At 38.1% G+C, this 22,751-nt stretch overlaps 1 long non-coding RNA gene across 1 annotated transcript; it reads left to right on the top strand.

The window, feature by feature from the left end:
* Window positions 1-12,277: 12,277 nt before the first annotated feature.
* On the top strand, window positions 12,278-15,803 carry LOC102159074 (uncharacterized). Its single transcript, XR_014832811.1, has 2 exons — window positions 12,278-13,220; window positions 14,484-15,803. It is a non-coding gene; the product is annotated as an uncharacterized LOC102159074 (long non-coding RNA).
* Window positions 15,804-22,751: the final 6,948 nt, after the last annotated feature.

Below are 22,751 nucleotides of genomic sequence, written 5' to 3'. Positions count from 1 at the left end.
ATACATGTGTACATTCTTTTTTCTCACATTATCATGCTCCATCATAAGTGACTAGATATAGTTCCCAGTGCTACACACAAGGATCTCATTGCTAATCCATTCCAAAGGCAATAGGCTGCATCTATTAACCCCAAGCTCCCAATCTATCCACTCCCTCCCCCTTCCGCCTGGCAACCACAAGTCTATTGTCCAAGTCCATGATATTCTTTTCTGTGGAAAGGTTCATTTGTGCCATATATTAGATTCCATCTATCACTAATATCATATGGTATTTGTCTTTCTCTTTCTGACTTACTTCACTCAGTATAAGAGTCTCTAGTTCCATCCATGTGGCTACAAATGGCATTCTTTTGTTCTTTTTTATGGCTGAGTAGTATTCCATTGTGTATATATATCAACTCTTCCTAATCCAATCATCTGTCAATGGAAATTTATGTTGTTTCCATGTCTTGGCTATTGTGAATAGTGCTGCAGTGAACATGCAGCAGGTGCATGTGCCTTTTTTTAAGGAAAGTTTTGTCCAGATATGTGCCCAAGAATGGGATTGCTGGGTCATATGGTAGTTCTATATATAGTTTTCTAAGGTACCTCCATACTGTTCTCCATAGTGGTTGTATGAGCTTACATTCCCACCAACAGTGCAAGAGGGTTCCCTTTTCTCCACACCCCCTCCAGCATTTGTTATTTGTGGACTTATTAATGATGGCCATTCTGACTGGTGTGAAGTGGTATCTCATGGTAGTTTTGATTTGCATTTCTCTAATAATCAGCAATGTTGAGCATTTTTTCATGTGCTTGTTGGCCACATGTATATTTTCCTTGGATAAATGTCTCTTCAGGACTTTTGCCCATTTTTCCATTGGGTTCTTGGCTATTTTGCTGTTGATTTCTGTAAGTTGCTTGTATATTCTAGAGATTAAGCCCTCATCAGTTGCATCATTTGAAACTATTTTCTCCCATTCTGTAAGTTGTCTTTTTGTTTTCTTTTTGGTTTCCTTTGCGAAACAAAAGCTTGTCAGTTTGCTTAGATCCCATTGGTTTATTTTTGCTTTTATTTTTTTTTTTTGCTTTGGGAGAATGACCTGAGAAAACATTTGTAAGGTTGATGTCAGAGATTTTTTTTTTTTTTTTGTCTTTTCTAGGGCCTCACCCATGGCATATGGAGGTTCCCAAGTTAGGGGTCTAATTGAAGCTTTCTCTGCTACCCTAAGCCAGGGCCACAGCAACTCAGGATCTGAGCCGTGTTTGCGACCTACACCATAGGTCATGGCAATGCTGGATCCTTAACCCACTGAGTGAGGCTAGGGATCAAACCTGAAACCTCTTGGTTCCTAGTTGGTTTTGTTAACCTCTGAGCCACGAGGAGAACTCCGAGAATGTTTTGGCTATGTTCTCTTCTAGGAGTTTGATGTTGTCTTGTCTTATATTTAAGCCTTTCAGCCATTTTGAGTTTTTTTTGTGTGTGTGCATGGTGTGAGGGTGTGTTCTAGTTTTTCTGATTTGCATGCAGCTGTCCAGGTTACGCAACAATGCTTGCTGAAAAGACTGTCTTTTTCCCATTTTATGTAATTGCCTCCTTTGTCAAAGATTAATTGACCATAGGTATATGGGTTTATTTCTGCATCTCTATTCTGTCCCATTGGTTTTTATGTCTGTCTCATTGGTTTGCATGTCTGTTTTTGGTACCAGTATTACACAGTCTTGATGACAATGGCTTTGTAATATTGCCTGATGTCTGGGAGAATTATGCCTCCTGCTTGGTTTTTGTTCCTCAGGATTGCTTCGGCATTGGGTCTTTTGTGGTTCCATATAAATTTCTGGATTGTTTGTTCTAGTTCTGTGAAAAATGTCATGGGTAATTTGATAGGGATTGCATTGAATCTGGAGATTGCTTTGGGTAATATGGCCATTTTAAAAATACTAATTTTGCCAACCCAGGAGCATGGAATAGCTTTCTATTTCTTTACATCGTCTTTGATTTCCTTGATTAATGTTTTATACTTCTCAGCGTAGAAGTCTTTCACCTCCTTGGTCTGGTGTATTTGTTTTTTTGGTGTGTAATTTTAAGAGGTATCTTATTTTTGTATTCATTTTCTAATATTTCATTGTTAGTATACAGAAATGTGACTGATTTCTGAATGTAATCTTATCTCCTGCTACTTTGCTAAATTTGTTGATCAATTCAAGTAGATTTTGGGTTGAGTCCTTAGGGTTTTCTACATATAGTACCATGTTATCTGCATCTGTGATAGTTTTAACTCTGCTCTGCTATTTGGATGCCTTGTATTTCTTTTTTTGTCTGATTGCTGTGGCTAGGACTTCCAATACTATGTTGAATAACAGTGGTGAGAGTGGGCATCCTTATCTTGTTCCAGATTTTAGTGGGGAAGGCTTTCAGCTTTTCTCCATTGAGTGCTATATTTGCTGTGGGTTTGTCATAAATGGCTTTTATTATGTTAACGTATGTTCCCACTATACCCACTTTGGTAAGAGTTTTGATCAAGAATGGATGTTGGACTTTGTCAAATGCTTTTTCTGCATCTATTGAGATAAATATGTGGTTTTTTACTTCTCTTTTGTTAATGTGGTGTGTGATGTTGATTATTTTCATATGTTGAACCATTCTTGTGAATCTGGAATGAATCCAACCTGGTCATGGTGTATGATCTTTTTTATATGTTGTTGGATTCAGATGGCTAAATTTGTTGAGATTTTTTGCATCTATAGTCATCAAAGATATTGGCCTATAGTTTTCTTTTTTGGCAGTATCTTTGTCTGGTTTTGGAATTAGGGTGATGGTGGCGTCATAGAATGTCTTTGGGAGTGTTCATTCTTCTTCAACCTTTTGAAAAAATTTAAGGATAATGGGTATAAATTCCTCTTTGTATGTTTGGTAGAATTTGCCTGTGAAGCTTTCTGGTCCTGGACATTTATTTGTAGGGAGTGTTTTAATGGCATATTCAAATTTCATTTCTAGTGATCAGTCTGTTCACTTGATCTATTTCTTCTTGATTCAGTTTTGTCAGGCTGTAAGTCTCTAGAAAGCTGTCTATTTCTTCTATGTTGTCAAATATGTTGGCATATAACTGTTGAGAGTATTCTCTCATGGTAATTGTATTTCTCTAGTATCCATTGTGATTTCTCCTTTTTCCTTTCTGATTTTGTTTTCCTCTTCTTGGTGAGTCTAGCCAAAGGTTTGTCCATTTTGTTTACCTTTTCAAAGAACAAGCTCTTTGGTTTTATAGCTTTTTTTCTATTTTTAATCTCTATTTTATTGATTTACTCTCTGATCTTTATGATTTCCTTCCTTCTGCTGACTTTAGGTTTTGTTTGTTTTTCTTTCAAAAGACACAGTGTTGCAGATTGGATAAAAAAGCAAAAACCTTCAATCTGTTGTCTGCAAGAAACTCACATTAGGGAAAAGGACACATATAGATTGAAAGTGAGGAGATGGGAAAAGATATTTCATGCCAATGGACAAGATAGGAAAGCAGGAGTTGTAATACTTGTATCAGACAAAATAGACATTAAAATGAAGCACATAAAGAAAGACAAAGAAGGACACTATTTAACAGTTAAAGGATGCATTCAAGAAGAGGATATTACCATCATCAACATATATGCCCGTCATAGAGGAGCACCCAGATACCTCCAACAAATACTAAGGACATAAAAGGAGGAATTGATGGGAATACAATCAGAGTAGGAGATTTTAACACCCCACTCACATCAATGGACACATACTCTAGACAGAAAATCAAAAAGGCAATAGAGATCCTAAAGGACACAATAGAAAAGTTAGACTTAATTGACATTTTCAGGACATTACATAAAAAAATAAGAATATACATCCTTCTCAAGCGCATATGGAACATTCTCAAGGATTGATCACATGCTGGGTCACAAAGCTAACCTCAACAAATTTAAGAGTATAGAAATTATTTCAAGTATCTTCTCTGACCACAATGGCATGAAATGAGAAATTAATCACAGGGAAAGAAATGAGAGAAAACTTACTACATGGAGACTAAACAACATGCTACTAAAACACCAATGGGTCAATGAGGAAATCAAGAAGGAAATTAAAAAATACCTCAAGGCAAATGCTAATGAAGACACAACCACTCAAAATCTATTGGATGCTGCAAAGCAGTGTTCAGAGGGAAGTGCATAGCAATACAGGCTTTCCTCAAAAAAAGAAGAAAAATCTCAAATCGACAACTTAACCCACCACCTTTATAACATACTTTTTATTTTCAAAGTATGTTATCCAGGTATTCTGAAGACCACATTCTTCACAATGCTGCCTCTGTCACTGGTGCATCCTTGTGGAATCACCTTGTCTATATTTCTTGCATTTCAACATCTTGCCCACCTTTCAGTGTATAACTCAAATATCACTTTTTATTTTCCTGTCTTTTGTCTTTTTAGGGCTGCACCTGCAGCATATGGAGGTTCCCAGACTAGGGGTCCAATCGGAGGTGTTGCTGCCCGCCTACGCCAGAGCCACAGCAATGCCATTTCTGAGCCATGTCTGCAACCTACACCATAGTTCATGGCAACGCTGGATACTTGACCACTGAGTGAGGCCAGGGATTGAACCCTCAACCTCATAGTTCCTAGTTGGATTTGTTTTTGCTGTGGCACTACAGGAACTCCTATCACCTCTTTTTTTTTTTTTTTTTTTTTTTTGTATGTGTACCTTTTTGTCTTTGTTAGGGGTGTACCCATGGCATATGGAATTTCCCATGCTAGGGGTCTAATCAGAGTTGTAGCCGCTGGCCTAAGCCACAGCCACAGCAATGTGGGATCTGAGCCTAGTCTGCGAACTACACCATAGCTCACAGTAATGCCAGATCATTACTCCACCGAATGAGGCCAGGGAATGAACGCACAACCTCATGGTTATTAGTTGGGTTTGTTAACCACTGAGCCCTGATGGAAACTCCAAATGTCACCTATTTTGTGACTCTCGATTCACAGCTGGCAGTAGTCAATGTCTCATCTTTGGTTACATAGATATTTTTCTAAGTTGCTTACTTAAAAACATATTTAGCATTTGATGCAGTTGTCAGAAAATATGTCAAAATTAACTAAGGACAAAAAATATTTACAACTATTCTTGTAAAACATATTACAACTATTCTTGTCAAACATATTATAATAAAAATTGTGATTTTTAACTTTTCTTGTAAAAATAAGCAATCTTGGGAGTATACCTTCCTCTGCAATTTTTTGAAATAGTTTCAGAAGGAGAGGTGATAGCTCTGCTCTAAATGTTTGATAGAATTTGCCTGTGAAGCCATCTGGTCCTGGACTTTTGTTTGTTGGAAGTTTTTTAATCACAGTTTCAATTTCAGTTCTTGTGATGGTTCTGTTCATCTTTTCTATTTCATCTTGGTTTAGTCTTGGAAGATTGTACTTTTCAAAGAATTTGTCCATTTCTTCTAGGTTTTCCATTTCATTGGCATATAGTTGCATATAGTAGTCGCTTATGATCCTTTGTATTTCTGTGATGTCCGTTGTTACTTCTCCTTTTTCATTTCTAATTTTATTGATTTGAGTCCTCTCTCTTTTTTGGTTGATAAGTCTGGCTTGGGGTTTATCAATTTTGTTGATATTCTATAAGGCCACCATCACCCTGGTACCTAAACCAGACAAGGACTCCACAAAAAAAGAAAACTATAGGCCAATTTCACTGTTGAACATACATGCAAAAATCCTCAACAAAATACTAGCAAACCACATCCAACAATACATTAAAAGGATTGTACATCATGATCAAGTGGGATTTATCCCAGGGATGCAAGGGTTCTTCAATATCCACAAATCCATCAGTGTGATACACCACATTAACAAACTCAAGAATAAAAACCATATGATCCTCTCAATAGACACGGAAAAAGCCTTTGAGAAAATCCAACACCCATTTCTGATAAAAACCCTTCAGAAAGTGGGCATAACGGGAACCTACCTCAACATGATAAAGGCCATATATGACAAACCCACAGCAAACATCATTCTCAATGATGAAAAGCTGAAAGATTCCCACTGAGATCAGGAACAAGATAAGGATGTCCACTCTTGCCACTACTCTTCAACATAGTTTTGGAAGTCCTAGCCACAGCAATCAGAGAAGGAAAAGAAATAAAAGGAATCCAAATTGGAAAGGAAGAAGTAAAACTATCCCTATTTGCAGATGACATGATACTATACCTAGAGTATCCTCAAGACTCTACCAGAAAACTGTTAGAGCTCATCCACGAATTTGGTAAAGTTACAGGATACAAAATCAATACACAGAAATTGACTGTGTTTCTGTATACTAACAATGAAAAAGCAGAAAAGGAAATTAGGGAAGCAATCCCGTTTGCCATCACATCTAAAAGAATACAATACCTAGCAGTAAACCTACCTAACGAGACAAAGACCTCTACTCTGAAAACTACAGGCTACTGATGAAAGAAATCAAAGATGACACATATAGATGGAAAGATATACCATGCTCGTGGATTGGAAGAGTTAATATTATCAAAATGACTATACTACCTAAGGCAATCTACAGATTCAATGCATTCCCTATCAAATAACCAAGGACGTTCTTCACAGAACTTGAACAAAATATTTTAAAGTTTGTTTGGAAGCACAACAGACCCAGAATAGCCAAAGACATCCTGAAAAAGAAAAATGGAGCTGGAGGAATCAGGCTCCCAGACTTCAGACTATACTACAAAGCAACAGTCGTCAAAACTGCATGGTACCAGCACAAAGACAGACATATAGATCAGTGGAACAGGATAGAAAGCCCAGAATTAAACCCATGCTCTTACAGCCAACTCATCTACGACAAAGGAGGCAAGAATATACAATGGAGAAAGGACAGCTTGTTTAATAAGTGATGCTGGGAAACCTGGACAGCCACAGGGAAAAGGATGAAATTAGAACACTCCCTAACACCATACCCAAAAATAAACTCCAAATGGTTTAAAGATCTATATATAAGTCCAGACACTATCAAACTCCTAGAGGAAAACAGAGGCCAAACACACTCTGACATAAACGACAGCAACATCTTCTCAGATCCACCTATCAGAGTATTGACAATAAAAACAAAAATAAACAAATGGGATATACTCAAACTTCAAAGTTTCTGCACAGCAAAGGAAACCCTAAACAACACAAAAAGACAACCCACAGAATGGAAGAAAAATCTTTGCAAGTGAATCAACTGACAAGGGATTAATCTCCAAAATTTATAAACAACTTCTGCAGCTCCATACCAAAAATAACAAAAAAAACAAGCCTATCAAAAAATGGGCAGAAGATCTAAACAGACAGTTCTCCAAAGAAGACATACAGATGGCCAAGAAACACATGAAAAGATGTTCAACATCACTCATTATTAGAGAAATGCAAATCAAAACCACTCTGAGGTACCACCTTACACCAGCCAGAATGGCCATCATGAAAAAGTCTACAAACAAGAACTCCTGGAGAGGTTGTGGAGAAAAAGGAACCCTAGTACACTGTTGGTGGTATTGTCAATTGGTGCAACCACTGTGGAAAGCAGTATGGAGATTCCTCAGAAAACTAAACATAGAACGACCCTTTGATCCAGCAATCCCACTCCTGGGCCATCTATCCAGAGAAAACCATGACTCGCAAAGACACATGTACTCCAATGTTCATTGCAGCACTATCTACAACAGCCAAGACATGGAAACAACCTAAATGTCCATCGACAGAGGAGTGGATCCAGAAGATGTGGTACTTATACACAATGGAATATTTCTTAGCCATTAAAAAGTAAAAAATACCAGCATTTTTTGCAACATGGATGGACCTAGAAATTATCATGCTAAGTGAAGTCAGCCATACAGTGAAACACCAACATCAAATGCTTTCACTGACATGTGGAATCTGAGAAAAGGACAGACGGAACTTCTTTGCAGAACAGATGCTGACTCACAGACATTGAAAAACTTATGGTCTCTGGAGGAGACAATTTGGGAGGTGGGGGGATGTGCCTGAGATGTGGGATGGAAATCCTGTGAAATCAGATTGTTATGATCATTATACAACTACAGATGTGATAAATTCATTTTAGTAATTAAAAAAATGGAAAAAAGAAAAATAAATAAATAAAAAATAAGCAATCTTTTCAAAAATGATTTTTTTCTTTTTATAGCCACATCTTCTGCATATTGAAATTCCCAGACTAGGGGTCGAATCAGAGCTGCAGCTGCAGACCTACACCAAAGCCATAGCAAGGCCAGGGATCAAACCCCCATCCTCATGGATACTACTTGGTTGGGTTCTTAACTTCCTGAGCCACAATGGGAACTCAAAAAATTATTCAAAAAGACATAAAAAGTATTAAAAGTGAATGGCTAATCTATACATAAAAATAACATGGTGATTTAACAAAAGAGATTAAAGTTATAACTTTGTTCATTTCTACATTATTTTTGAAACAATATGTGGAAAAGGATTTATTAGTATACCTTCCTGTATATGTTTTTAAGATATGAAAATGCATAAATCTGTAAATTAAGGCTTTTAACTGTAGATTTAAAATACAACTTATCAATATTTTAAATAAAACTATGTGCATATTATAATAAATATACCATGTTGATAAACTATGATAACACTTAATAAAGAGGAAATTGCATGCGTTGCTTTGTATACATATTTGTATATATCTGTAATAAGAGTCAACCACTTATATTAATTACCATCTTTAACCAAAGTAATCACTTTTCCCAGATAAAAGGGAGAGCTGAAACAAAAGCTAGAACTGATTAAGTAGCTATTTTTCATAAAGACTATTTCTTACTTTATATTAAAGGGGTAGATACATACATACATGTATACATACATATGTACATATATACATTTACATAAAATTCAAAGGCATTTGCATATTTTGCTCTTAGCTCTTCTAAGAAGAATAAAATTATGTATAGTGATTGTGATATTGTGATTTATAATAAGAAATATATATTTGGTCTTTGTTCATTGCTACCACAGAGCCCCTAAAATGATTAGAATTTTCTAAGTGTGTAGAGGGATTGAGGTGTCTTTGGTTATGTTAATGATGTGGCTTTTGGAAAGTAAGAACAAACCCGTTGATTAAAGGGTTGAAACTTTCAGTCCAACCACAAAACCTCTGGGGAAGGGAGAGGAGAGAGAGGCTGGAGTTTGAATCAATGGCCAGTGGTCAATGCTTTGATTAATCATACCTATGTATCAAAACCCCAAAGGCCCAGTTCGGAGAAATTCTGGGTTGGTGAACATGTGAAAATTCAGGAGAATGATGCACTTGGAGAAGGCATGGAAGCTCTGTGCCCCTTATCTCATACATTTCCCTATGCATCTCTTATATGTGGCTATTCTTGCCTTACATCCTTTTCTAATAAACCAATAGTCTAATAAAAATGTTTCCCTGATTCTGTGAGCCACTCTAGCAAATCAATCAAACCGGTGGAGAAGGTCACTGGAACTTCCAATTTATAGACTATCAGTCAGAAGCACAGATGTTAACCTGGATTTGTGTCTGCAGTTTGAAGAGGGTGAGGGGAGTGGAGAAGGAGGACGAGAGGTGTGTAGTCTTGTAGGGCTGATGACTTAACCTGTGGGACAGATAGCACCAGAATTGAGTTCAATTGTAGGACACCTCTCTGGTATTTTGAGAATCCCTTGGTGGTGCCAGGGAAAAACCCCACCACACATCAAAATTGGGGGCAGAATCTCAGTGTTTCTTACTTACTTGTCTTTCTTACTTAAAAATTATCAAGTACCCAAAGATTATTTTCTAATTAGCTTAGTCATGTGTCTAAGTCATTGCTATCAATAGAACTCTCTGACTGTGAAATGTTTTCTATATTTGCACTGTGCAAAATGTTAGCCACTGGTCACATATGATTATTGAGCCCTTGAACTGAGGTTAGTGCAGTTAAGGAACTGAATGTTTAATTCACTTAACTTTAAAGAATATAAATTTCAGTAGCTACAGTGGCTATTATAGTAGTCCATACTGTTCTGAATAGTCTAAGGTCTTAAAGTTAGTTAAGAACACGGAGTATAATCTTAGTTAATGCATTAAGCCCTTGTGATTGGCATCCTTGTCAGATTTTCATAAAGTTAAACTTTTAAAAGATATTTGCTATTATCACACACACATATGTTTTCAATTTTTTAAAAGTCATGAAAACAGTAATAATTTACTTAAATCATAAAAGATTTTAGGGAGTTTAGGCTGTACAAAATTTAGCCCTGGTGCTGTATAAATCTAAATATTGTACTAATTTTATATTGTAAACTAAAATAATAAATTATGTGGTAGCCTATTTAAATAATGCCAAGTTACTTCTTATATTAGAATTATCTCTTATTTTAATCTCATAATTTTAGTGATGAAGGCTATTAAGTACATGCATATTTCAGCCTCTACAATTTTTAAAACAAATGTAACACAGTAATGTTTTCCTTATTTTAAAAAAACATTTTTTTAGTATTTGTCTGCAGGGTGTGGAAAAAGGGAATAAGGAGCTTGGCAAGAGTGAAGCCATCTCGCTGCCACCATCTATCTTGGTCAACTTAAGGTGACTCATATGAGGGCTCTGAGAAAAACAAAGTCATTAGGACTTGGAAAATGCCAGGCCCTGATTGTTCTAAAGAAATTCAATAATAGCCAGATTGTGCTTGAGGTTAATCACTAAAGTAACAATATGAGGCATTCTTTACATCTATACACTTTTCTGTACCCTGCATGTAACTAAAGATTAATGTAGCATGTTAGATATGTAAGCAAGGACCCCCAACTTTTGGTTCAGGGTCCATGATTGGGACGTGATTCCCCGTGGACCCGCTTGCATAATAAAGCTATTCTCCATCTTCCTCGAGTGTCCTCTGCGGTGATTTCTGGGAATTCTACAACATATTCTGGAGGACCTAGTGAGATTCCTCAGAGAGACTGGCCCATTGACCCAGCGTCATTGTCGGCTATGCATGCGGCAGCGGGACCAGCTGCTGCTGAGTAAGGTGCACCTCCCTGATTTCAGGGAACTCGGGACTGGCATGCCCTGCAGCCTTGGGCTGGGCAGAATGAGGAGAGGGACCCAGTGAGGAATTTGAATCAGACAGGTTAAGGGCCAAGGTAAGGAACCCCCGGACACGTCCCGCCCATAGAGCAGAATAAGGGGAGTGATCAACCCCCCGGAGGGAAAGCTGCATCCGTCACTGGTGGACTCCTCCGGTTGGACTGGAGTAGTAGTACTGCTGGGCTCCTGACTGGAGTATTAGTCACCCGCATTTGGAAGTTGTGCCCGGCTGGAGCAGTAGCCAGGAACACCCGCGGGGGTGGGGTCCTGCCGGGCTTCTGATCAGAAGCTTTGCTTGATCAGAGCACTACTTACTCCCATTTGTAGGCTGTGCCTGATGGAGCAGTAGCCAGGAACCCCTGCGGAATGGGGGAGAACCAGGAATGGGGAAACCGCGATAACCTCTGAATGTGTGTGAGAGTGACTGTGCAACCTGATTCGATTACGCTTCAGGTTTGAGTTTGCAGCTCCACGGCTCTAGCGGCTATGGAGTCTGAGTGGGTCCTAACCTGACGTTCTGTGGTGACCTCAAAGGCTTTAAGGCTGTGCCATGCTCTGAGGGACTCCTTCCCTCCCTGCGAGTCTGGTCCGGGTCCGGGGTTTATACGGACCAGCCATATGCCAAGGGGCACCTAAACTCCCGAGAGGGGGGAGGTCAGGAGGACATCTGAATGGCCACCTTCTAAGAAGGGGGCACCCTGCCTTGTCTCATCGGCGACAGGGACACATGGTGGCCATATGGGATGGGATTTAGTTTGGAGCTGGACTTCCAACTGTGATACTTAGAATAAGGAGCTTATGAGTCAGGGAGATTGTGCCCACAGACACTGGGAGGGGCACTATTTGAAACATTAAGCCAGGAAATTCTGACCTCACCAGTTCAAAAGTTATGTACTAAGTTTTTCTGGGACTCCCCCATTTGTCCCCTCTGCTGTGACACCCCTCCTTTTGATTTAAGTTGGGAGTCGCCCCCTGCATAATACCTAGGGAACAGCTGGCACATTCAACTGTTGATACATGTTTGCATTCATACTCCAGTGATCCCAAGAATGTGGTATCAGAAAGGACAGAAGGGAGAATATGTGCAAGGAATCTTAGGATGGTTGGATGCTTTGAATTGCAGCAATCGAAACTCTGTAACTAGTTTAAGACATTTAGCCTTTATTTGCTCCAGTGACAGCGGAAGCTGCCTGGGAGTTCCGCCGTTGCTTCTAAGAGTGGAGGAGGACTTTGGGAATTGAAAGGCACAGGCTATCTGCCAGGTTGAGAGGCCGACAACCAAAAGGCAAGTGTGGGAATTTCTGGGGGCAGCTGGATTTTGCCACATCTGGATACCAGGGTTCTTACAAATTGCTAAGCCACTCTTGAGGCTATGGCAAGGTCTGGACAAACACCACTTCGGTGGGAGCCTGAATAAGAACAGGCATTCTTAAAGCTCAAAGAACTGGTCATGCAGGCTCCTGCACTAGGACTTCCTGATGTGACTAAAGACTTTAATTTGTTTGTACATGAAAAAGACGTGGCCTTGGGAGTCCTAACCCAGACTGTAGGGTCCTGGCAAGGACTGGTGGCCTACTTGTCTAAGAGACTGGACTCAGTGGCCTCAGGATGGACCCCATGCAGCCGAGCTATAGCACTAATGGTAAAAAAAGCCGAAAAGATAATCTTGGGACAGAGGATTTAAGTTCCCACATTCTGTCCTGGCCTTACTCACAGGGCCGGGAGCCAAGTGGCTGTCAACACCTAGAGCCCTCCACTACCAGGGACTGTTGTGTGAAAATCCCCATGCTCAGGTGGAACCCAGCCAGGCTGTTAACCCAGCCACTTTCCTCCCAGTGGGGTTGGGCCTGACTGTGAGGAAATTTTGGAGGAAATTCATGCCAGTCTGCCCGATCTCCAGGACTCTCCACTGACTGATGCGGAGGTCTATTAACTGTTGGGGGCAAGGAAATAAAAAATAAGGAAGAAATCTTAATGCTCTTGGAAGCTGTTTGGGACCCAGAACAGGTGGCAGTAATGCACAGCAGAGAACACCAGAAAGGTCAGGCAATGGAGGCAAAAGGAAACTGGATGGCTGACCAAGCAGCCAAGGAGGCAGCTACACAGGAACCACAGGTAACTAAGGTTCTTTTTTTTTTTTAATTTTTTTTTATTTTCCCACTGTACAGCAAGGGGGTCAGGTTATCCTTACATGTATACATTACAATTACATTTTTTCCCCCACCCTTTGTTCTGTTGCAACATGAGTATCTAGACATAGTTCTCAATGCTATTCAGCAGGATCTCCTTGTAAATCTATTCTAAGTTGTGTCTGATAAGCCCAAGCGATGCCTTCACTCCCACCACAGCCTGTATATAGTAATGAAGAGCTAGAATGGCTAAAAACTGAAGGGGGATTCCGGCAAGCTGACGGATGGCGGGTGTTACCAGATGGATGAATCTTTGTGTCCTCCTCTCTGGCATGTAAAGTAGTACAAGATCTCCATCAGTCAACCCACCTCGGTAAGACCAGGGTATATGAACTATTGCCTTATTTCCCGATTAATGGCTCTGTGTATTTAAGTTAGTCAATGATGTGTCACTTGCGCTAAGAATAATGCTGCACCAAGGACTCAATTGCCTCCTGGAATGCATGTAAAAGGTACCTTCCCCTTTAAAAGCTTGGAAGTTGACTTTACTGAAGTGATGCCTTGCCAGGGCTATAAATATATACTTTTTCTAATATATACCTATTTGGGGTGGGTTGAGGCCTACCCCAGAAGGACTGAGAAGGCAAGGGAATTGGCTCGTTATCTACTGAGAGATATTGCGCCCCAGTTTGGACTGCCCCTCATCATTGGGTCTGACAATGGGCCGGCTTTTGTGTCCAAGATAATTCAACTGATAAGTAAGCTATTAGGTATTAAATGGAAATTACACGCGACTTACTGGAAATTATACAGCTCCAGACAGTTAAAAGAATGAACAGGACTCTTAAAGCAACATTGACTAAATTAACACAAGGGACAGGACTGAGCTGGATAGATCTTCTACCAATAACACTCATGAAAATCAGGATGACACCCCGATTGTCTGGCTATTCCCCTTATGAGATTCTGTTTGGGCACCCTTCCCCTTTTAATAAAATGGTTGAAAGGAGACCCCTTGGTTTCTAAGGAATTAGGTATGTCACAGCAGATGGAACAGTTGGGAAAGGTAATGAAAAAAAAAAAATAACCAGGTTTATCCAGGAAAGAATCCCTATCCCGCTGGGAGTGGAGGTTCACTGATATAAACCAGGGGATATGGTGTGGGTAAAAGATTGGAAAAGTAAAATTCTTCAACCTATCTGGGCCTGTCCATACTCTGTGGTACTAATCACCCCTAACTGCTATTAAGGCCGCAGGTATTCTTCCTTGAATTCATCACAGTAGGGTGAAGATTGCTGCAGACAAAACCACCTCCTGAAAAGTAGAAAAGGACACAGACCGGCCACTGAAACTCCCCCTTAAGAAACAAGAAGGAAAATGACTTCAGCTCAGAGCGTTCTGCGACTGCTGGAGACAACCCTGCTGCTACTAGGACATCTATAGACCAGGTGGAGATCCAGGACAATGTCTTTATATCACAGGCACAATTCTATGTGAACTTTCACAACCAATCCAGCTGGGTATGTGGAGCCCTGCCAATGTCTGTAATGGATGAACTACCCTGGTAGATATCACCTTTCCACCAGGGTGATTTGGCTAATTTATGTGACTTTTATATCTGTTTTTCAATGGTATGATTACTTGGCAGCCGTATTTGTTCCATCACTAGAAATGACAGATATCATGATGAGGGTGGAAGCTTTAACTTTACCAAACAGGCTTTATTAAATGAGATAAAAACTATAAACGCACTAAATACTAAACAAATACTGATGGGAAAGGCTGTCATTCAAGGTAGAATGGCATTAGCCATCCTAACAGCTGCCCAAGGAGGGACATGTGCTATCATAAAAGTAGAGTGTTGTGCATATATTCCTGATCTCTCTGGTAATCTGATAATGTAACTGCTGCATTAGATGATATGAGGCATCAGGTTAGAGCAATGTCTGATGATAATCTTCTTTTTTGGACTTCTGTTTTGTCTTGGCTAAAAGGGGACTGGTGGAAAATGTAATACTAATCATAGTTATTATACTGCTATTGCTAATCTTTGGACCTTGAATTTTCAATTGTGTTACTCAGCTTGTTGCATCCCATTTAGGAACCATGTTCCAAGCCCACACCCCTTGAGTATACAGTATTTGCCAATGACTGATGCACATCAGAAAGGATGAGCATCAGGAGGGGGGAATGTAGGGATGTGGAAAAAGGGAATAAGGAGCTTGGCAAGAGTGAAGCCATCTCGCTGCCACCATCTATCTTGGTCAACTTAAGGTGACTCATATGAGGGCTCTGAGAAAAACAAAGTCATTAGGACTTGGAAAATGCCAGGCCCTGATTGTTCTAAAGAAATTCAATAATAGCCAGATTGTGCTTGAGGTTAATCATTAAAGTAACAATATGAGGCATTCTTTACATCTATACACTTTTCTGTACCCTGCATGTAACTAAAGATTAATGTAGCATGTTAGATATGTAAGCAAGGACCCCCAACTTTTGGTTCAGGGTCCATGATTGGGACGTGATTCCCCGTGGACCCGCTTGCATAATAAAGCTATTCTCCATCTTCCTCGAGTGTCCTCTGCGGTGATTTCTGGGAATTCTACGACATGTCTATACTGGATATCCCCAGTGTGCATGTGTACCAGCAACATGATTTTTCTAATGTGTCACTCCTTAAAATGTTGCAAGCACAAGAAAAAGAGAAAGCGAGGAACAGAAATAGAAAAATAGTAAGTGAGAAGGCAACTTCCAACAAATATTAAATTATGACCATACAGAGCTAATTGTCTCCTCACTTGCAAGGAGAGGAGACCAAGTATAGATGCAGGAAAAGCCATTTTGACACACGTTCACAAAAGAAAGAAAGAGCGCTTGACAATTTTATCGAATCATTCAATTTAAAAGCTAGGGCTTATTGAATCCTAAAGTGTAGAAATGAAATGAAAGAAGAGTTCTCTACAGTGAATAAAGTAATCTCTTTTTTGTGAACAAGACAATCTTCCCATGAGTGTTTCTTCCTCTTTTGTTCTAAAGGAGCTATTGAATGAACATCCTGCTAACATGAAAAGTTCCCCCAGCAGTCGTCGCAATTTCACACTGTCACTGGGAGATTTCACCAGTCAGAGGGTATGTATACTTTACATTTAGAAAACAGGAAGGAAAAGGGATTTGGTATGAAAAAGTTGCAATTTTAGATTAAGATGGCCCCACGAGACTCCAGTGGTCAGTAATGTTGATATTTATGCAACCTTGTATCTCTGGAACTTGCCATGATTAGGAACCTGACAAAACCCCCTGACCCTGGGCAGATGAAACTAAATAAATTATTTCTCACAAGACCGAAGGTAGACTCCTTACAAGTCTTTGAAGTGGTGACCTAAAGGATTTTTACTCCTGATGATGTCTCCTGAACTCCGGCCTTAGCAGTGGCTCAAAGATGGACTTAGCAGTTCTATGTCCATCCCTTCCTTGTAGACCTTTCTTCATATAGACTAAACAAGCAGATCACAGAAGTGGGTAAAAGGCCAGAAAAAAATTCACCAAGAAATAGCATAAATCTGATCCTATGATCAAAAAGTCCCAAGGGAACTTGTTCTTAAAGAAATAAATACAACAAGCTCATGCCGAAGAATGATGATGAAATATTAGTCAGAGGAACCTCCCACGTGCGATCAGGAGAACACTGTGAACACTTGCACAGATAGAGATTTCTAGGTGGCTCAAATGTGCATCTCATTAGTGAGTCTGGTGTCCTGGTCCAACAGTTAGGTTCTTGGCTGAACCTTGGTGGCACCTGAAAGTCTGTTAACATCCTCCAGCCAAGGAATACACCACAAGTGGAGCCGCTGGAGTTTATTGGCTCATTGCTCACCATGGGGACTGTGGGTTCTTTCAGTAGGAGGATGTTAGAAGAAACCTTCTATAGGATTTCAGCTTGTTTTTAATCTTTTTAGAAATATTAAAAAAAATACATGTTTTTTTTTTTTTTTTTTTTTTTCTCCAGATTGGAGGCTGTCAGAAACAGGGAAAATTTCATGGTAAGGTATCCTAGGGTAGAGGAGCAAAGTAGAGGCAACGATAAAATTGATAGAAAAAGGATCTGTCATTTATTAGTGGAAAGTGGCAATTTTTGTGTTTTGTACGTGGTCTGTGTTCTATGTTCTGATGAGACTATGCAAGAGACTCATTTTTGTCTTGCTCTCTCTCAGTCACAAAAGTGGCACTGTTCCATCTTGATGTGTTCTGTGAGAGGTTGTATATTCAACAGAGGAAAACTAAGGCCCGTGAGAGCCAGAGGAATCCAAGCTGACTGGAGTGAGGAACTAGTTTGTTCCTTCTCCTTGTGGGCAAAATTATCCTAATTTTTTTTTTCTTTTTCTTTTTTCTTTTTTTTTTTTAGGGCTACACATTTTTTTCCTGGGCATATGGAAGTTCCAAGGCTAGGGTTCGAATGGAAGCTGCAGCTGCCAGCCTACAGCAGAGCCACAGCAATGCCAGATCCAAGCCGTAGTTTGTGGGAATGTTGGATCCTTAACCTACTAAGCAAGGCCAAGGATCGAACCCTCATCCTCATGGACACTATGTGGGGTTCTTGACCTGCTGAGCCACAACAGGAACTCCTATCTTAATTTCTTAATCCAAAAAATTAGAGGATTTTTGTGAGGCTAAATTAAACAGTACATATAAGGTAATTATTTCAATGTTCAGAATATATAAATTCTTAATAGACATTTCCTAGTGTCATGATTATATTTTACCATTACCTTGAAAGTACGTTTCCCTCCTCCTGAAAAGTAAACAATCTGAGGACAAGGACTGTGTTTTATTTCCTCTGTACTCCCTGCACCAATTATAGTAGAGTGATTGGGATCACGGATGCTGAAGCCAAACTCCTCCCTTTACTTCTTAATTAGCTGTGCGACTTTAAGCAGATAACATAACCTGTCTGTGTCTCAGTTTCTTCATTGGTAAAATTGGATAAGAATGGCACAATGAAGATGAAGGAAGTGAATGCATGCCATGTATTTAGAAGAATACCTAACACATTGTAAATGCTATATGTTATCTCCACTGTGCTCCTAGTTGCTCAGTAAATATTTAACTGAATGCAGACATGAACTCTCTACTCACCTACACATTTGTAGGCATAGTCCTTATCTAAGAGACATGCTTAATGGCATGTTTCCATTGGAGGGATGAGCCTATAAGTGACATGTCAAAACATCCTTCTAGCTACCTTGTGGAGAAGATACTACCAAGGAACAAGGATATGAACAGATGTCAGCCCCACATTCCTAATACTGTATGTGATATGATACAGGAGCATGAAAATCTTTTTCCCAAGAACTGTTATGTAGATGCCTCTATGTGCTACATAGAGGAAAGTGTGAAGTGAAAATGCCTAGAATTACAAGAAACAGTTTGAAAACCAGTGATTGGAAACATTGAGCATTAACATTTAATCCTAGCAGCCTTTTCTCATTTTCCAAAACATATGCATTTGTTAGAGAGTACATCTAAGTAATTTTAGTATTTTTCAAAAAATTGGCTCTTGAAAACAAGTTTTCATTGATGAATATTTCTTGGAAATATTCTAGAATAAAAATGATTTTTATGTGATGATAAATCACACACAATTATTTTTTAATTTTCTTTCATTTTTGGCCACCCTGTGGCATATGGAGTTCTCAGGCCAGGGATAGAATCTGAGCTAGATTTGCAACCTACAGCAGAGCCATGGCAAAGCCGGATCCTTATCTTATTGAGCTGGGCTGGGGATTGAACCCACATCCCTGCCACTGCAGAGACACCATTGATTCTGTTGTGCCGTAGTGGAAACTCCTACACAATTATTTTTAAAATGTGTCTTAGTAACTGAAATCTTAAAGTACTATGTCTATATAATCAATAGGAATTAGACTATTTTTATAGGTGTTGTTAAACTTCACCATAGTACTATTTTCCATAATATTAAAATAAAATATTCCCTTTTTTCATAAACTTCAGTGGCATTTATAAAAATGCTTTGCATATGATCTTTTCATTATTGTTTGATTTCTGCCCTAGAGTATCTATCAAAGTCAATGTAAATTTATATTTCAAACACAATATTTAGGATTAGTCTAGGAAAGAGATACACCAAATAGAATTACAGTGCTAAAGAGCATGCACCCATACAATGACATTTTAGAACCTCTGTTTGTATTTGGAATGTTTTCAGAAACATCCCCAAGCACATGATTTGATTATGTTGAACATTTGGTTATATCGAACAGCATGTCACTTATTTATTCAGTATGTTTCATGTATCTGGAGAGGCCAGTAGAGCACATGGCAGGGCTAAGAAATATCGTTTCAAAGAACTGTGCATTGGTTAGAAACTGGGGGGAGGGGGCACTGTGGGAACCAGCAGGGAGGGCATTATTGTCTTAAATCCTTGTACATCAGATGCTCTGAGTGTTTTTGAGCAGAGTGCTTCTAGAGTATTCTAGACTCACTAAGAAAATTCAATTTATCTTAATGAAATTACATAGAAGGAAAACAGGGATACAGATAAATAATTGAAGCTATTTAATTCATGCAATCTGCAGCAATTTTTTTAAATAGAGAAAAGAATCTAAGAAGGTCACAGGAGTGTATAGAGAGTATCTCAGAAATTCTGAAATAATTGAAGAAGTATTCTACAGAGCCAGGAAAACATTGGAAAGGAAATTCTAAAGCCAGGTGAGCAGAAGAGATAATTTCACCATCCTTATTATGCCAAACAAATTGTCTGAGCTTGGACAGATGTGAGTTTGCTGCAGAATACTTAACAGTCTTATTTTGATTTGTGGTTCTTTTGGTTTAAAAATGCTGTAATTTGTCAGGATACAAGTGGCCAATTTAACTTGTTTTTCCTTCTTTTCAATTATCTTTTCTTCTGAAATATATATAAAAGGTTAAATGGAACTTTAAAATGTAATGAGTAAACTATATACTGAATCTTCAGGTACATGGCTTTCTTCCTAATTTATTTCCTAAACTCACCAAATAAGATAACTTATATGCTTGTATTCATATGCCAATAATTTATTTCACTGAATAAATGTTCATTTTAACCTTATCATTCTCAAGGAAAAAAATGATGAGTAGTTTTTTTTTAAACACCAAAAATGCTGAGCTAAGTACAATTTTTTTCTTATTAACAAAAGTATTTAACTGAAATTGCAATCAGTCATTAAGTTTATTGGTAGAATATTATGGCATACTGAAAAATTGAGTCTGTTTCCTGCAAGAGTTCATAATATATTCTAGAGGCAAAATTTATTAAGAAATATGTCAAAGAATATGTCTCTGGACTAAAACCAGGACTTACCAAGAATCTCAAAGTATAAGTACCCTAATTTGTTAGTTAATGCATTTTAATCTACATTGTTTTATTACTAAAAATCATTTTACTCATTAAAATTATATGTACATGAATATAGGGTAGGATGAGAGGAATGCATATAGAGCTTTTAAAGAATGAGATAAAAAGCATTTTAAGTCAAGGATTTGTTTTGTCTAATGATATTGAAGTTTTTCCTCTGGGAAGCACTTAGTAATTGCATACAGTGCCTTTCCAACTGAGAATAAATCAAGCTTCATAAGCATTCAAACTTCACATAGAAAGGGGTTAATAATGTGTGAATTAACAATTTAAAATCATCAAGAAATGTATTTTCTCCATTACGACGTGAAACAGTTGATATCAATATGTAAATTACAGTAAATTTCTAGTGACCTGGCATGAGTGAAATGGAGAATCCATCAGATTCAAATTAATTTTTAAATGTTTCGTACACTTTACTTATGAATTCATACAGCTAAAATTTCTAATTTGATAAAAAATACACTTGATATTTCAATTATATCAAACATCACTTAATAGTTATGATCAAGAAGACTCTTCAACATGAAATCATGGTTTACCATTGTTATCAATATTTTATCTTTCCTCCTAATCCCTGCTGTGTGCTCTGTTTTCCTTGATATTACTCCATTCTCACCCATCACTCAGGCTTTAAACCCTAGCACTGGTCCTTTTCATTTTATACATGGATTCCTAAGATAAGATTTATACCAGTTTCAAGGCCACTGCTTGTTGACATAAATAAAATTTAGTTTTAAAAATAGTAATGAAAGGCATATAACATTGTAAGTCAATATTCCAGAGAAAAATCATCATTTGAAAAGATACATGCACCCCAATGTTCATTTCAGCACTATTCACAATAGCCAAGACATGGAAGCAAACTAAATGTCCATCAAAAGATGAAGGGATTAAGAAGATGTGGCACATATGTACAGTGGACTATTACTCAACCATAAAAAATAACGAAATAATGCCATTTGCAGCAACATAGATGGACATAAGAGACTATCACACCGAGTGAAGTAAGTCAGGCAAAGACAAATATATAAGATCTAATGTGGAACCTAATAAAAATGATACAAAAGAACTTATTCACAAAACAGAAATAGACTCAAAGATTTCAAAACAAAACTTGTGATTATTAAAGAGGAAATACAGGGGAGAGATAAATTGGGAGGTCGGGATTGGCATATATACACTACTACATACAAAATCGATAAGTAACAAGGTCCTACTGCATAGAACAGGGAAATATATTCAATACTCTATGATAGCCTATATGGGGAAATAATCTTAAAAAGAATAGATATATATATGTGTATACATGCACACACACACAGACACACATATGCACACACCTATGTATGTATAACATTCACTTCATTGTATACCTGAAATTAACACAACATTGTAAGTCAATATTCCAATAAAATTTATTTAAAAATTATAAAATAATAGAGCATTCAAAAAATAAAAATAGTAATGAAAAGAGTGGCATTGCTTTACATTTTAGCAATCTTCTTAATTTCTGGCTTAATAGAAGACAGCTCTATTTTTATACTGTTTCTACATTTAGTCTGTTGTGATAGCACGCATCATAGAACTTCTGGAAAACTCCAACGTATATTCATGAGAGAATGATAGTGAAAAGAGTTTTGCCATAGATTAGCCATAGGTTTGGGTATCTAAAAATGGGTCCTTCATTAGGTTTGTCTATATCTATACCTATTTTTGAAACATTAAAAGAAGCAAGTAAGTCACATATGGTCACAATGATTTAAACAAAGATTACCATCTTTATTTGTGGCTTTAAGCCTCAAATAAAATTCTTCCCAATACTAATACTGGGCATCACCTATACAAAGTCTATTTTTAATTTAAGGAAAAAATACTTTGCTGTTTAACCAAAAGCCATTGAGTTTACATAAATTTAAGGCATTATTTTTGCTATAAGCCCATAGCATATTCCAAATTCAAAGGTAAATGATCTTAGGAATTAAGTCCCAACTAATTCCTTTCCATAAGATATGGTAACTGAAAATTAAGTCTATTAATTATCCCAACTGTTCATTATTATTATGGCTGGATAGTTGTACATTTATTGAAAGCAATTATTTATGG

This window comes from Sus scrofa, chromosome 17, assembly GCF_054392235.1.
Source record: "Sus scrofa isolate SSC_HxYL_T2T_F1_AM1 chromosome 17, Sscrofa_HxYL_maternal_Yorkshire_Landrace_v2.0, whole genome shotgun sequence".
Taxonomy (NCBI): domain Eukaryota; kingdom Metazoa; phylum Chordata; class Mammalia; order Artiodactyla; family Suidae; genus Sus; species Sus scrofa.
The sequence above is the reverse complement of the archived record's forward strand: the minus strand, read 5'-3'. Positions and strand labels throughout refer to the sequence as shown.